The sequence below is a fragment of the Eubalaena glacialis genome, chromosome 3 (genome assembly GCF_028564815.1).
Source record: "Eubalaena glacialis isolate mEubGla1 chromosome 3, mEubGla1.1.hap2.+ XY, whole genome shotgun sequence".
Lineage (NCBI taxonomy): Eukaryota > Metazoa > Chordata > Mammalia > Artiodactyla > Balaenidae > Eubalaena > Eubalaena glacialis.
The window spans coordinates 74979877-74997343 of NC_083718.1; the positions used below are offsets into that span (position 1 = coordinate 74979877).

The 17467-nt window shown below is 41.9% G+C and overlaps 1 protein-coding gene across 2 annotated transcripts in view; it reads right to left on the reverse strand.

Moving 5' to 3' along the window:
* The window catches only part of DDR2 (discoidin domain receptor tyrosine kinase 2), a 159060-nt gene that overhangs the window by 123592 nt on the left and 18001 nt on the right, over positions 1-17467 (reverse strand). For both annotated transcript variants that reach the window (XM_061183165.1, XM_061183164.1), the window contains exon 2: positions 13448-13595. The gene's annotated coding sequence lies outside the window, so the exon portion shown is untranslated. The remainder of the gene's footprint in view (positions 1-13447; positions 13596-17467) is intronic.

Below are 17467 nucleotides of genomic sequence, written 5' to 3' on the forward strand. Positions count from 1 at the left end.
GAGTTTACGGGGAAGTTTTCCATTCCCTCTCTCTTTCACTTTCTCTCTCTCTCTCTGTCTCTCTCTTGCTCGATCACCACTGAGATCAATCACATGAGGCAAGAGGAGAGATGCTATTCATCTCATTTTACAGATGAGACACAGAGGGGTTGATCAGACTAAGGTCACGCATTTACAAAGCAGCCAAGTGCAGATCAGACGCCTGCCTCTCTGCTCCAAGTCAATGTACATTCTGATGCCTGCACACTACCCTGGGTGAAGGTGGACAGCAAAGTGTCGTCTTAAGTAAGGAGTCATGCAATGGAAAACTTTACAGCTATTTCACTTCTTTCCTATTGACCCATCAGCCATCTATAAGGCCACACCCTGCTATCTCACACACACACACACACACACACACACACACACACACTCCTAATACAGCATCACACCCAAGCCCTCATGAACTCACAGATAGAATCAAAAATGAGAAGGGCCCAGCAGGGTTCCTCCAACCCAGAAGTTCCTAACCCATGGAACTTCTGTGCCATGGACCCTTTTTCCAGTCTGGTAAATCTGAGCCTTTTCCAGGAATAATGTTAAATGTGTAAGAAAAAGAACATAGGATTACAAAGAAAACGAATGATACTGGTTATAAAATATTTGAAATACAGTTATCAAAATATTTTAAAATGTATAGTAGAATAATAGATCTTATTAATCCATTAAATAACAAGATCTAGTCAAGGGTCTAATAACACTATAGTTTCAAAGGGCTGATGAGTATATACAATATTTTGAGATAGTTGCTAAAATTATAATGTGATATAAAAATACTATAAATTTCTACTAATTGGAAGAAATGCTAAATTTTGGTCAGAGTTTAGAAAAATAAATACAGAATTTTTTTCCTATCCAAGGTTAGAACACCCCCCCTCCAAATTCTACCCAGAGACGTCGTGTGTGAACCTCAGATTTACAAATCTTTATTTTGGTCCCTTCTCCTGCCTCAAGACAAGTGCATACTTAAAGCAATTAAATGTTGGGTATTTAAACAAATTTAAATTTTCAACAGGAATGGAAAGTCCAAAAACTCCTTTAGTCACTTAATTCAAATTCTGGGACTTCATTTTTAGACACTTTCTAAAATTATATATTTATTTAGTTTCTACTCATTTTAGTTTAGAATGAGGGATAAACTGAATTAAAATAAAGTAAGTTCAGTTTTACCTTTGTACTATAAAAAAAATGTTTACAAAGCAAATCAATCACTTCTACAGACTACACTGCAGAGAGAAGTTTAGCCTTTTTGAAAAAGCAAACTCTTTTCAAGCTCTTAAAAAATGTTTTAGTAGTTTAATGAATGTATCAACAATGTGTATGTTCATGACAACTGATTTCTCTCTGTTCATTACAGCAGGACTCACTCCTTCGCCGGTGCCACCAGCCCTTGCTGGCCATGCTTCCTACGTGTTCAGGTTAAATGCTCTCATACGGAAAACAGCCTATGTACAGAATTATCTCTAAATGGGCTAGTGATCCTTGACCAAAAGCAGAAAAAATATGTAGGCCATTTCAAACCCAAGTAAACAGAATACTGTTCTTAAGAAAGAATTACTGCATTAGTTAAGTGAAATAATGCACATAAAGGGATCTATCCCTGTGTCTGGTACATAAAAACCACTCAAATATTAGCTATTATTATTGAATCATTAACTTAATTATGATACATTTATTGATTATATAATAATTGTGGATTAATGATACAATAATCAAAATAACTAATATTATTATTATTGCTGATACAACTAATTGTACCTACACTTTATATAGCATGTTAATAACAACAAGGTTCACAAAAGGACTATGCCCCATTTATGTTTTGGAACTTGGCTGGGATGTGTCTGAAAAATGGGAGGAAACAGATTTGGTTCCCATGTACCTCTCAACTTATTTAAAATTCAAACGATATCCAAAGATCCCCACTGTTTTACCACCTTCTAGCAGGTCTTAGAGGCATAATAGCCGTATTTCATGCACCAAAAGTCAGGATGCTAGGTCTGACAAAGGATTTTTTTCCCCTAGTTTGTGCACTTATGTGAAAAATTTCTAAAAGTTATCATATTCATATCATGAATCCATATTATATTCATAATAAATTAGTAAATTGCTTTTACAGAAAAAAATAAAATGTCAACAAAAGAAATATAAAATTGAGCAAAAAGATTTTCCAGTCACTATCATTTGAATATTTGAAATCAGGGCTACTCTTAAAAATCCTGCACCTATTTCTCACCATGTCCATTAGCAGAGGTTATAACATAGGTACCCCAAAGAAACCAAACTGTATTTCCTTAAATATTTCCTTAGGTATTTAAATCATGGTAGCCATTGGCCCATGCCTCAGCTGCCAGATTCCTACAAACAGATAATATGTTTCTGCTGCATCTAAGTTAACTGCTCCCACAGTGCTTGATAGTGTAGTAGGTCAAATGGTGTCCCCCCCACCCAAAGAAGAAGTCCTAACCCCTAGTACCTATGAATGGGGCTTTATTTGGAAACAGAATCTTCACAGGTGTTATCAACTTAAATCGAGGTCATACTAGATTAGGGTATCATCCAATGACTGGTATCTTTAGAAGAGAAAGGAGAGGGAGGTTCAGGCACGAGACCTAGAGACACACACGGGGAAGAAGGCTAAGCGACTACAGAGGCAGGGATTGGAGTGACGGCAGGAGTCACCAGAAGCTAGAAGAGGCAAGAAGGGATGCTTCCCTAGAGCCTTCAGAAAGAGCATGACCCTGCTGACACCTTCATTTTGGCCTTCTAGCCTCTAGAACTATCTGACAATAAATTTCTGTTGTCTTAAGCCAGCCAGTTTGTGACAATTTGTTAAGGCAGCCCTAGGAAATGAACAGAAAGAGTTAAACCCACTTATTCTTTTTCTTCCGGAGTATGTTTTCTGTAAATCACAGCCTAAGGTTGATATGTCTAACATTCACATGCTTAACCAAGGCTTTCACGTGTCAGAGAATTAGCTTGGATCTCCCTTGCTGCTGTATTTTAATATGGTGCTATTTATCTTGATCACTGGGTGTCTAGAGCCCCTTTAAAGTTTTACCGGAAGTGAGTGCCTCCCTGCTTCACCCTGTCTCCAGCCCTGTTCCCCTAAGCCTTTTCCCACTGTATCCATTAGTCTGCATTTTTCCAGACTGAATTGTTCTCGTTCCTGCCAGCCTCCCCAACAGTCTTGATGCCTGTGAAACAATTCTTGGTCTCCAGTGACTCTGACAATCGACTGCATCTGTGAATTTTACATAACATACTTGATATTTCCTGCAGATAATTGAGGAAGATGTCAATTAAGGCCAATCCTAAGCTGAAGCCTACAGGTCCTTTCTAGATACTTCCCTGGGGTGGGATGGGGCGGGGGTAATGTCATTGTTGGAACTGTTGGGGTGTCCTTTGTAATTCTCCTGCCACATCTGTGCAACCTAAGCCTCCCTCACCTTTTCGATGTCATCTTGAGAATATTTCAAAAGAGATGATAGCTAGATAAGAACAGGTCATCATATGCTGGCCCCCCACTCGCTGCTAGTGCATTTCTTCCAAATAATGTCTTTTAAATATGTTCGGCCTTGAGTTTTTTTGTGTTTTCTGTTTTGTGTGTTTCTTTTTTTTTTTTTAATACACTTTAATGCAGCTGCCTGCTCACTGATTCACTCTTCTCTGTCTGGTTATGGCTGTTCCCTCTTGACTAGGGCTTTATTTGAGTGCTTTGTCACACCTGACTGTTTGATAAGAGGAGTTCTGAGCTAGAATTCAAGGCACCGGGAACTCCTGGCTCTGCCACAACTCAGCTGTTACTTGTTCTATTTCATCCATAAAATGGAGTAACAATATCTACCCTTCCTTCTCATAGTGGTTATGAGTCAAGAGAATAATGAACGTTTAAGTGCTTTGTTGATAAAGTAAGTGCTAAACAAAAGCTTACAAATGTATATGTATAAGGAAGTTCATTGCAGCGTTGTTTGTAATCACAAAACAGTGCAACTGTGGCAATGGTGGTACATTATGGTATATTCAAACAATGAATAATTATGCTATCATTCAAAAAATAATCAGCTTAGAGATGATAAATGATAGGTAGGTAAAAGATAGATAGATAGATAGATAGATAGATAGATAGATAGATAGATAGATAGATGATAGATAATTGATAGGCAAATAGATATGAATAGTTCCGTGTTGAAAATGTGGGTATGTGTGCATATAGATATGCCTATGCAACTTTGCAAAAATATCAGGAAGGATGAGCATCAAACCTTAAATGTTAAGGAAAGTAGTTCTCTCTGGGGAGTTAAAAGAGGTGGCTGAGAAGGGAAATTTCACTTCTCATTTCACATCATTCTTAAATGATGGGATTATGGGTTGTGTTTCCTGAGTGATTTTCAGGTTTTTTAATTTAAAAATATTTAAGGAAAAACAGTGCCTGCTCTTTAGCTGCAACCATGTGCCACATGACTTTGCATATACTATCCTTAAGGTACACATTTTCCATCACAAACCACACACACACACACACACACACCTCACACTTTTTCAACAGCTGGGGGAACTAACCTCACAGTGATGAAGGAGCTTGCCCAAGGTTACATGACCAGTAAGTCAGAGCAATGACCCATCCACCACTCTGACTACCACCCTGTACTCTTTCCATAGTTCACACTGCTCCCATCACCATCAGAGTCTGTCTGTCCTTCATTTGTTCATTCATTCATTCTACTAACACTTACTAATGCCTACCCTGTGTTTAGCACCACACTTGGTTCCAGAAAAAGCTGCAAAGATGAACAAGGCAATCCTCAAAACTATCATTTCAAAAGCTTAAAACCTATACACTTAACCATATCCTCAATGCTGGCCACTTACATTGTTTCTTTTTTGTATCTAATGCTTCATCTTTGTGTATAAATTTTGTCCCTTTCAGGATGTTTCCTCAGAACAGAGTCATAAAAGTTAAATTCCTACATCAAATAGCATGGGCATATTTTCAAGGTCATTCATTCACCTTGTTGAATTGATTTATAATTCTGGGGGTCTTTTTATATATATAGAATTGCTAGAGTTTTTAACTGAATGAAAGCAGTTTCTCCTTTTTAATGGCTTTTCTCTAATTACAAAAATATATCATATTTGAAGAAAAGAACACTCTCCATAAAATTAGACTGCTGGGGCAGGGCAGGGGGTGGCAGGGGGGTTTTACATGAAATTTAATGTCTACTCACCCTTGGGCACTTTTCGTATTGCTGCTTTCTCCTGTCTTCTGATTAGGGCTACATCCCTCTTCCCTTCCTCACAACCTACCTCACCCCTCTCCTCTCCCAGCCTCTCAGATTCTTGGATATAATCAGTTCTGTGATTTATCAAGGGAGAGTCCATCTTGTATATCTTAGTAAAGAGGCCAAGTTCACACACAGAGGCTTCTACACCCTTGCCCAGGGCTGCGGGAAGTAAAGTTTTGCAAAAAAAAAAAAAAAAAAGATTAGTGGTGCTTTCCTGATCTTCATGGCCTGTGTGTTTCTCATTATCTTCCCTTGGATGCAGTCATTGGTTTTTGTTCCAAAGCCACTCGAAGCTGGTCATTGCTCCTCCCAGAGCAGGGAGACTTCTCTAGGGCTAATGGTAGGGAGAGAGATGAGTCACCAGCCTCTCATATAGTCAGACCCCCTCCTCTCCATCCCTCCTGGCAGAGCTCTGCTTCAGACTCCCTCACTGCCCACCTGCTCTCTTGCTGGGCTCCCCACCTCCACCTCCTTCCTTTCCCTTCCAATATTTCTCATACACCGCAGCAAGGTCAGGTCTTCCTGGAGCAGAAGTCATATCATGTTACAACTCTGCTCCAACATCTGCAGCAGTTCTTTGTTACCTACATGGGAGACAGGGCCCAACAGTTTGCGGTGGATCAATAAATGTTTAGCACGTGCTTGTTAATGACTGAGCACTAAGCACCATGGGAGCTATACAGCGAGCTCTATGTCTGGTTCTGGGAGCTGAAACAGACACGTGAAAAGTAAAATAACAAGGCTCCACCTCCCACCGACTTCCAGTTCTCCAGCCCTGCATATCTGACGGCTGGCTCTCACACTCAACTTGTTTCTAACAGAACTTACTCTCTTCTCCCGCAATCTACGTTTTCTATAGAATGGTCCCACTATCCAGGTTCTCAAGACAAGACAGATACAAGCCAGGAATATAGGGAGATATGGGGGTCAGGAGATTTTGGCCTTGTAGTGCCCATCAAAATCCAGCTATCTGGGACTTCCCTGGTGGTCCAGTGGCTAAGACTCCACACTCCCAATACAGGGGGCCCGGGTTCCATCCCTGGTCAGGGAACTAGATCCCACGTGCTGTGACGAAGATCCCGTGTGCCACAACTAAGACCCAGTGCAGCCAAACAAATATTTAAAATAAAAAAAAAATCCAGCTATCTACTTAATCACTTTCCTAGTAGTGAGTGCTTAGGAACACAGAAGAGTACAGAAATAAACAAGGCATGCCCCCCCCTTGCATAAGCAGATAATCTAGAGGAGGAGACATCGAGTTTGCAGGAGGGCGTCCCCTATCCAGTGTCAACTCATACACCCAAACCATGCCTCACAAACCTAAGTCTCCAGGTCCTCCCCCATTCAATCATCTAGTTTAGGAAAAATGGACTAGGACATCCCCATGTATCCTCATGATTCTCTTGGACTGGTCTTCTACCAAATCCCACTCAATCCAGACATTAGAACAACCACAATACTGCAGACACTTTATATTTAGAGAACACTCTTTCAAACATTCCGAACTCTTCACACAATATCTTGTTGTGATTTAACCCTCACAACAAAATCACGAGGTATGTTCTTATCATCTTCATTTTACAGATGAGAAAACCACGCTTTAGGGAAGTTATGTCACATAGCCAGTTCCTTTCTGTGCTACAGACATATGTTTAAATTCTAATGTGTGTCAGAAATTAAGGGTGAACAAGTATTCACAAAGATCTCTGCCATCAGTGACTTTACAATCTAGGGAGAGAGACAGATACCTAAACAAATAATTTCGACATAATATGGTGTGAGGACGGATTATGCAGAAGTTGCACCAAAAGTAGAGACAAGACATCATCCAGCCCAACCCACAGATTCAGGGAGATTCAGGTAAAGTGGGTGAGGAGGGAAGAAACATGTCAACTAAACTACAACTTGACTGAGTCATTGGCTCACAGATGGGGAAACTAGAATTTGAACTCAGGTTTGTCTGACTCTCCAATTCATGTTTTTCCCACCATCCTGTGACATGGTAGGTTTTCAATGGATATTCATTGAGTAACAGAAGAAATGAATGAATGAATGAATGAATACATTATGCTTCTTCCAGTGTAGAGAATGGCTGAAATGTCAGCCCAAACAGTAACTTTGGCTTTAAAACTCCCACATTCTGACCAGCTGAGCTAAACAGCTAATGCACCTTAGAGAATTCCAGGAGGGCTCCCTGGCAACAAGGCAGATGGTTCTCAACATATGGGGCCCGAATTCACTCCTACAATCTCTCAGAATTGGTTGATAGAGTCTAGAATTGAGGAGAGGACTCACCACTTTTGTCTACTCCACTGCCTCAAAAAACCTTTTTTAGTGTCCTGGGCTTTGCAGACAGAGGGAAAAGAAACTAAGTAAGATCAGAGTTGCTAGTGCTACAGCAAAGATTCCCACAGAATCCCACACTAAACCCCTCTGGCTCCAGATAACTCTGCATAAGGAAAATGGATCCTAATTCTCCTACGCCTACCTCCTCTGAAATTTGGTTCTGGAAGGAGGAGAGCCAGGATCTCCAAGACTTGAAGATCAGAGCAATGCTCCCACATACTCAAGTGTTTACATGGGGCTGCCCGTCTCCTCCCACAACCTCCTGTTCCACTGTGTTTGTGGAGCAGATGTCTCCGTGCCAGCAACCCCCCTTCTGTACTTCCTGCTTCTCAGCCCAAATCTCTGCCTTCTGTCTTCGTGTGCTTGGCATACACATGCAGCAAGCTTGGAGCTTGTGTGTGCCATCATTGCACAATTCAAAAACCCCAAATAAGAGACAGGTGGTAGGATTCTCCCAGGGAATTAAAAGAAAGACTCCAAGCCCACGCCGTCTGAGTCTGGCTGCCCAGTGAGCAGCCTACGGGTGGGTTGGGCTAAGGCTACTGGTTCAGTAGTTAAAAGGCAGACTCTACCAAACCCATACAAGGCTGTCTTTATTCCTTGGTCGCAAACATTTCTACTCAGAATTTCCTCTTGGCTCTTTCCAATTCTTGAGGAAAGTCTAACTTATTTTGAACAATTAATGGAATCAAGTTTGTGGAGGAGAGTCATATCAATAAAATCACAGTCATTTCTTTAAGAAGGGAGATATGAAATGGGCCTTGGAAAGTCACAGACTCTTTGGTACCATTATTTGGATCAGTTTGGGGCTCAAGAGTCTTCATTGTCTGCTTGGGAATTAAGATTTAATGATTCAGCTACTCCATGATGGATTAAAATGGGCTTGCAAATTTTGCCACTGGGGCAAAAGATCACAGCTACTGTCCTTTCCTTTAAGGAAACAGGGCTCATCTCATATGCTGTGGAGGGGGTGGGGGGTGGGGGCAGTCAGCAAACTTGTTTCTGTAAAGGCCCAGATAGCAAATATTTTAGGCTTTGTGGGCCATAAGAATTCTGTTGCAACTATTCAACTCAGTTGATGTAGCACAAAAGAATTCACAGACAGTACGTAAATAAATGAGCATAGCTGGGTTCCAATAAAACTTTATTTACAAAAACCGGCCTACTTGTTCTACCATTACCTAAATAACCCCTAAAAAAAATCAGAGCCTCCATTTAACATGATCTCCAGGTGATTTGTATACAGTACATCTGGAAACCAATGTGTCTCAAATACTAATCAAATTATATTGATAGATTCTGAGGCCTGAGATTCTGTATTTTCAACAAGCTCCCAGGTGATACTGATGCTGTCAGTGGATGATGTTTAATTAGCAAAGATCTATTTTGATGATTCTCTACAAAACCCAATACTGGAGTAGAACATGGGAACTGGTGGGTACCAGCAGCCCACCACTACCCACCCAGTTTCTCTACCTCCAAACAGAATAATGCATGCATAATACTATGCTAAATGTTATGCCAAAGCAAAAATATCTGACAGAGACTGGGACCTTACTAAGAGGGTCTAACAATCTTTTGGGGGGGGGACCTCATATAAATAAAAAAGTAATCAATACAAGAGGTTGTATGAATGTCTCTTGTAAGACAATACGACATCAGTGAAAAACCCTGACATATGCTATGAATGTCTACCAGGAAGACTCTCAATCCCTCCCATCCGTCATAAAGGGAGGAACCAGGGGCTCTGTAACCCAGGAAGCAGGAATTTTGAGTAGATTCAGGGTCAGGAGGAAATTCAGTGAACATTTCCAGCCAGGAACACAGCACGATTCCTTCAGCCCACAATCTCTGAATAAAAGAGCTGATGTAATATGAGAAATTATAAGGCATTGAATATTCAAACAATGGAAATAAGATTCTACCAGACTTAGGTAAACTCTGAGGGCAATACAGTTTGTGGCTGACCCTTAAATCTACTCTTAAAAGCTACAAAGTTCAAAGCAAAAACAAGAGACTGAGATTTTAGAAAACAGGCTCAAAGTGTTTCATGCATATGTATTTTTAGGCCACCAGATACTTTCCCCGAAGGCTTATTATTACGACACCTTAAATCTGGTTCCGAACTGCACCCACACTCAGCAAGAGGGGCATCGGAAACGAGCATCTCCCAAAGCAACGTCATCCCCCCCTCCTAGAGCATGTACCACACAGATGCTCAATCCCGAGGATGGCATCCAGATGTCTCAGCCCAGCCAGCAGGCAGAGCTCTCCCCAGGCCGGCAGCCTCCCTCCTTTCCAGCTTTATCTTCCACCTCTCCTCGACCCCAACCCTCTGCTCCCAGGAGATTGCTGTTTCCTCCTTCCCCTCCACCCACGTGCCCAATCCGATCCTTGTTTACTGGTCACTCTGCATCTTTGTTGCCTAGGTCCGTTCCGCCAAGAACAACTGACCCACACCTTTCTGAGTATCAAATCCCTGCCCGGCCTCCAAGCTTTGGCCCAAGCTCCACGCCCTCCATAGTCAAGGCATTTGTTCTCTGACCAGCCCAGCCACAAGTGCTCTCTCCTTCCTTCAACCTTTCATCACCCTCTTGACACAGCCTTACCTCCCTGGAGTGTACTTCTCTTTTGTGCTCCTTCCCTCTCCTATTAGCCATGAGCAACTTAGGCTGGGTTCTCTCTCGTTTATATTTGAATCCCTTCAGGTCACTTCCAGAGTCCCTTACACATCACAGGTGCTCTGTAAACGGCGTTATTATGTTAGTAAGTAAAAATACAATGCAAAGTCCTTGGATAACCATGAACAACAACAACAACAAAAGAGCATGTTGTCTAGCCCATCGGTTCTTTTTCAGATCACCATGGTCCGTTCTCAGTTTCTGCTTTTCAGAACATTTTCGGAACCCTGTTCATCCAGAAACGTCCAAATCAACCTCTGGCACATCTAACCCCCAGTTCCCTGTGGCGGGTTTGCTTCCTCCGTTTCTGTTGGGCTCCCCCCCTGTCCTGCGGTGGCACACCCACCATACCTGTGGCTCCCTGATTAGTTAGATGCTGACCCGGACCTTGCCTTCTCTAAAATGATCCTGGCACAGCCCAAACTCCAAAATCTCAGACGTTCGGGTTTATGCAGCATCACGGTCACAGTGTCTCATTTGTCTCAACTGTAATCCATTCTGTGACAAGCAGACGCCTCCCAGGTTTGCTCCTGTCACAGCCCCAACTTCCCCCCACCCCCATGGCCTCCCCCCCTCCAACACCCCCCCCATGCTGTCTTCATGCCCTAGCACACATGTCCCCCAGGACACATGAAACCAGAACCTTCCATCAGAGTGGCTTGTGAGAAACAGACCACTTGCAAAGGGAAAACAGTTGGAAATACAAGCTTTTCCTTTAAAGGAGAAAGTAACGTTGGCAGCAGTGCTCTTCTCAGCTGCCCTCCAGCAGTGTTGAAAGAGCCATTTTGGGAGACAGAGGGAAAGGAAGGAAGTGTGAGTGACAAATGGAGAGCAGAAAATAGTGAAAGAGAGGGAGACAAAAGACAAAAGAAGAGGGAAGACAGAGAAGGGCGGGGGCACAAACCGGAAGGAGGTGGGCGGCAAAGCAAGAGAATGAGGGTCAAAAACAAAAGGAGGAGAAGGGAGCAGAGGAGGAGGTGGAAAAGGCAGGGGAGGAGGGGAGGACGTGCCGGCACCGCTGGGTCTCACGAACACGGGCCACCAGTTCTGCGGCAACCCTGCCGCTCTCCCCCGGGAGCTGTGTCATCCACCAGGGGACAGGCTCTCCACTGGCTTATTAGAAACACTCAGCGCTCTGAAGTGTATGTCAGAGTCCCCCGGGCCCAAAACAGACAACTGAACAGAATTCAGGGAGTCTCTCCCCAAAGGCTCTTGTTCACCTTCTGCACTCAGCCTTCATTAGAGATGCAAGATCTTTGAAAAGTCGGTGAGCATACATACAAACGAAGCCTCGTGTTCCAGAGTTTCTGTTAATAACGTCCCCTTTCCCTCACAAGTGTTCCGGTTTAGAGGCTAAATTACTTGCTCTTCCTATTAATAAGAGACACAGGAAGCTGAAACTTATTACGTCTCTAAACAGACTGAAATACTCAGTCTCATCATTCTCAGAAAAGGAGGAAGCCTGCATTGGTGACCAGAAGAGACCAGAAGAAACCAGGACTCCTTCCTGGGGGAGCCAAAGTACTTGAGATAATTCTAGGCATAATACTATGATGGTAAGTGTGGGGAAGTCACCCAGATTAGGCTTCTCAAGCCAAGGCTATTTATAGCACGTGCCTTGGATATTGAAATAATAATTTCTAGAAATAGTCATTTAAGGTTGGGTGGCAGGGGAAGAAAAGACCACAATGATAGGTAACTTTACCCTTCTGAAAGGTAAAGCAGAATGAGTCACAGATAAATAAAGTTTGAGGAGTCAAATGGAATAGAGAAACTCTGCAGTAACCTGCAGTAACCTCTGGTTAGTGGTTAAGTGTAGCTGTGGATTATTCATTCTGAAATGTACACCATGAAGGCTCAAGTTAAGACTGCTTAGCTCTCCAGTATCAAGAGTCTATTGGAAGGAAGGAAGGGAGGGAGGGAGGGAGGAAATTAGTTTCAAGGCAATCTATGGGAATAAAGGGACCCAAGATAGGTTATCACCACAAGGAAGCTAAGGAGTAATGCGGAGGGAGGATGGGTAGGATTACCTAGATAATAAACAGAAAGGAGTGTATAATCCCAGGAGCATTTGATAGTGAGAAGAAATCTCCTGGGGAATGTGAGGAAATACTACTTTACCCTCCCATCCTCATCCTTCATCCCAAGGATGGTCCACATTACTTACTCAATTGCGCATTCATTTAACAAGTATTACGGAAGCTGTAAGCGATGTAAGTCTAAATCAAGGCACTGAGTCCTCAGCGAGCATCTTCCACATGCCAGACCCCATGCTAGATGCTAGGGATGCAGGCATGAAGGAGATATGGTTTCTGCCTTCAGTAAGCTCCAGACTGAGAAGGTCTCAGACACATGAAATTGCTACAGTTCTAGTTTTGTTGATGGGATTTGAGTCTCCTAAAGAATGAACCGAGAAGTCCCATTCAGACCAAAATTCACCTACAGCAGACCACCTAGACCTGTGCAAATGCTTTTGGTTTCCCCATGAAAGCTCTGCAGTGTATCATGCTTCTCTTTCTGCCTTGGGTCCCAGAGCTAAGTAGTACACTTAACTGCAATAAGCATCCCTGGGCTAGGTTTTCTTGTACATTTAACTCTCCCAAAACTTATTTCAGGTCTCTGGTTCTCTTACCCTGATTTTAGTAGTTCTGTTAAGTATTATTTTTCTCTAAACCACTTCAAATTATTGCTGGAAGAGGGCAATTTATTTAAAAATTTATAAATGATATTTTCTGTTAGAAAAGGCCCAGATTGATCCAGGAACTCCAGAGATTCCAGTGGGTCTTATAGGGACAGGGAAGGCCTAGAGATCCTGGGTCACTCGAAGCTGGGGACACAGGACACCCCAGGATGGGCCTCTACTCTGGGCTGGCTACAACTGGATCAATGAAGTACAAAGAGCAAACGGACATTCAATATCAGGTTGCCTGTACAATCAAATCCATGATCTTTTCATTTGATATCAGCTCTGGGACAGAACCCGAGGCTCACCTTTCCCTGTGACACCTACCGGGGTAAGTGAGGGGCTCAAGGGGAGCCACACTGTCACCCCCAATCTCCTGTGGTGACCCAGCTTCAGTGACTGGCCCTACTTACATCAACGGGTGCAGAACATCCTCCGAGGGGCAGGATCCCCAGGAACAGCTGGCCTCTGCTTCGCTTCAATTATTGCAGCTTCTTTGCTTCAAGCCACAAGTCTCAGCACTTTCTAGAGCATTGAACCCCCGACTAGTTGTAGATCTCCCTTTACAGAGGGGGAAAAAATGGAAAGCAATGTTTTATTACAAACTTTTTCTTCATTCACGTTTTCTTTCCTGTTTGACATTTCTGCCCACCACTATCAAACAGAAGTCTCCCAAGGACCCCTGGCACTGAAGGAATTTGACAAATCCTCAAAGAGTTTTTGTTTATGGGGGTTATGCTATTGATACTTATCAATGTAGAAATTAAAAACTGAGAATTTTTAATTTATTACTTATTAATTCATTAAAATAATAATTCCATGTTAACACAAATAAGAATTTTTAATAAACATTTTTCAAAAAACATTTAGTGAGAAGAGTGACATTGTTTTACATTTTTAAAAATCTCTTTGATATCTGGCTTAATCAAACAGATTCTATCTGCTTCTGGATTCAATTTGTTGCAATAATAGCACATGTCATTTAACCTCTGGAAAATTCCACCATACACTTGTGGGAGAATGAGAGTGAAAAAAGCAAAAACATCCTAGTGTTATTATGAAAACAGTTTTTATCCTGTGGACCCCCTGAAAGGGTCTCAAGAACTCGCAGGGATCCCCCGAGCACACAGGAACCAGTGCTCCATACGGTCAAAAGAAGTCACGTTTCCACCTCGGACTATCAGCCCCCTTCTTCAGATGCAGCTAGTTATCAGTTACCTGAGTAGTCTTCTAGAACTATCCTACACATATGTAAAAATATATGGATGGACAGGATTTTTTTAATTTAAAAAAATCAAGTATTAGCATCCCATATATTTCACCTTGGGTTTTCTGTTATACATGTTGGGGGCAGTTGCATTTTAGCACATGTAGTTACATCATTCCTTTTCACAGATCTATAGTATTCCACTCAATGGATACAATGATATACAACTCTACATAGTGCCACAGGGTCCAGGTGGGTTGCTGAACGGCTACTATAAGTTGCCAATTTCTCCAGTGAAGGATTTAGAACTTAATGCGAATAAAGTGGCCACATGGAGCAAGAATGGATGTCACATATATTAGTACAGCCTTCCTCTGACTTCTAGTTCCCTAACAAGGCATGCAGCTGAAGTCTTCAAAAGTTGAGAAAATATCCCAACTTTGGCAATACTACTGTCCTTTTATACTTGGGGCTTACCTCAGTGTTCCAGAAAAACTTGTACTAATATCTCTGTGCCTGTTTGTACCGGAATGTTTACAAACATCAACCTCTTTTGAAACATACTATCATCAGTGACACATCATCCTGGGGGAAGAAAGCAGGATCAGGGTCCAAGTGTCCCCAAACAGTATTTCTGAAAACTATTTCTCTGTGGTACTAAGTTCGCAAAGGTTAGCCCTGTTAGATCACAATTTCCCTGACATAGAAAACCTGTCACCTAAAGGAAACCCTCACCTCATATGGCTAATTTGGTCTAATTACATTGCAGGCTTCAAATGCTAAAATGCATGCAGACTACCTGCGTTCATTTCCTCACTCTGAGATTTACTAGCTGTATAATCTTGGGAGTTACTTAGCTTCTACTTACCTGTAAAATGGAGATAATGATAACTATCTCACATAGTTATGAAGAAGAATAATTGTAATTCTCTATTAAATGTGCCTGCCACATAGTAGGTGCTCAATGCTCAGTAACTTCTAGCCCTCTCCCTTTATTGTTCTATGAGCAGAAATAATGTGTGAGACTGATCTTATGTCCTGGACTGAGCTGGCTTTTCAGGGAACCCCAATAATCTAGTCTTTTAGGAAGTCTGGAGCTATAAGAGACTGGGACAAGAGAAGATGATGGAGATTTTTTTTTTTTTTTTTCCTCTTGTGCGATGCTTGTCGTCTGTCTGATTCAAAATGAGAGACACAGGTCTGCTTTCCTCCTCACTAGGCCAGGAAAACTGGCACCAACATTTCCGGCATTTCTGTTTCAACTTACCTGTCTGTCTCTGAAATTATATAGGCCAGTGTGGTTTGCACTTTTAGGCCTACAGACTCTACAGAAAATCCATCAGGTTTGGGGGAGCCCCTCAGGTGAGGATGAGCAGAGATTTACTTCTGAACAATTCCCAGGAGTAGAACCACCACTTACAATAATTACAGACAGATATATTATGACCTCCATTTACAGATGAGGAAACTAAGGTCTGGAGACATTAGGTAAATTCCCCAAGGTAACACAGCTAACAAGGGCAGGGTGGGAACTCAAAACCAGGTTTGTCCTACTCCAAAGCTCAAATTTTTAACCACATCATCATATGATGCTCCAACTAGAAAGGAAACCAGCCCTGTCATGACATAGCAAGGCCGGCAGCTTCATAGAAATGGTCTCACAAGAGAGAGAAATTATCCTTAACTGTAAGTTAAGGATTTACTAACCCAATAGTGTAAAAAATCAAAATCAAAATTCTTCAGAAAATCATACCTCAACTAGATGCAAAGTAGAATGGCAGGACACCAAAACCAATATTTTATTAGTTTTGAATTTGTAGATTATCTTATTTTATTTGCATTGGATTAGATCAATTATTAAGATTAATAGGTTGTTTCAATTTATAGATTATTATTTTAAAAATAGATTAATAATTTAATATTAATTTAGCCAATAATATTTCTAGCTCCTAGTATACATCAAGTACTGTAAGTGTTAAAGATGAAGAAAACATGTTCCTTGGCCTTGAAGAAGAAGATATAGTGGATACTATAAGATACAATAGAAATAACTACTATATATATATTATATATATGTATATATAATATATATATTTGGGTTGGTGAGATAATAAGATAGAAAAGAATAAGATACTAAAAGAAGGAGAAATCAAGCCAGTGGAGTGTTCAGGGAAGACTTGAAGGAGGGAGAAGGCATCATTTGAGCTGACTCTTGAAATATAACTAGAATTTTGTCAGAAAAAGTAAAAATAAAAGTCTAAGAGGGGCTTCCCTGGTGGCGCAGTGGTTGAGAATCCGCCTGCCAATGCAGGGGACACAGGTTCGAGCCCTGGTCTGGGAAGATCCCACATGCCGCGGAGCAACTGGGCCCGTAAGCCACAACTACTGAGCCTGCACGTCTGGAGCCTGTGCTCTGCAACAAGAGAGGCTGCGACAGTGAGAGGCCCGCGCACCACGATGAAGAGTGGCCCCCGCTTGCCGCAACTGGAGAAAGCCCTCGCACAGAAACGAAGACCCAATACAGCCAAAAACAAAAATTAAATAAATAAATAAGTCAGGAGAGCTCTTTAAAAAAAAAAAAAGAAAACAAGCAAAAGAAATTGGGAAATATAGTTAGAAATAGATATGCTTTCTTTACAAAAAAAAAAAAGTCTAAGGAAAGGGAACAATTTGAATAGGCAAGTTATGGAATGAGGATATCAATAAATAGTGGAACGGTTCCGTAATTGAAGCTAGAGCTGGAAGATGGTTGAGGCTATGGATGCTGGCAAGAGGTGAGCACAGGCGACCTAGGAAAAGCTTTGGAAGAGGAATGGCGGGGTGAGGGAGGCTCTATAAGGCTTAACCTGGCATGTGCGATGCTTTAGAGGAGAGAGAGGGGCAGAGTGACCAATGGGAGCCTGACCTAGAACGATGACATCAGGAAGGGGAAAGAAATAACGTGGAGGTATGATAATAATCAGGCGGAGAGGACTGAGGTTCGGTCAGCGACTAGCTACAGCAGGGAAGAAGGAAGGAGTTAAGGAAGCCTGCGTTTCCAGCCTGCATGTGACCAGGAGCACTGCCACATAGTAGGTGCTCAATGCTCACTATGTATTAAAGAAACCTGGGAAAACTGGAAGAGGAATTGGTTCACAAAGGATGATTGTGAGTTTGGTTTTGAACATAAAGAATTTGGTTTCCTCTCAATGGAAACAGATGAATACATCGAGCAGAGGAGTAGAAA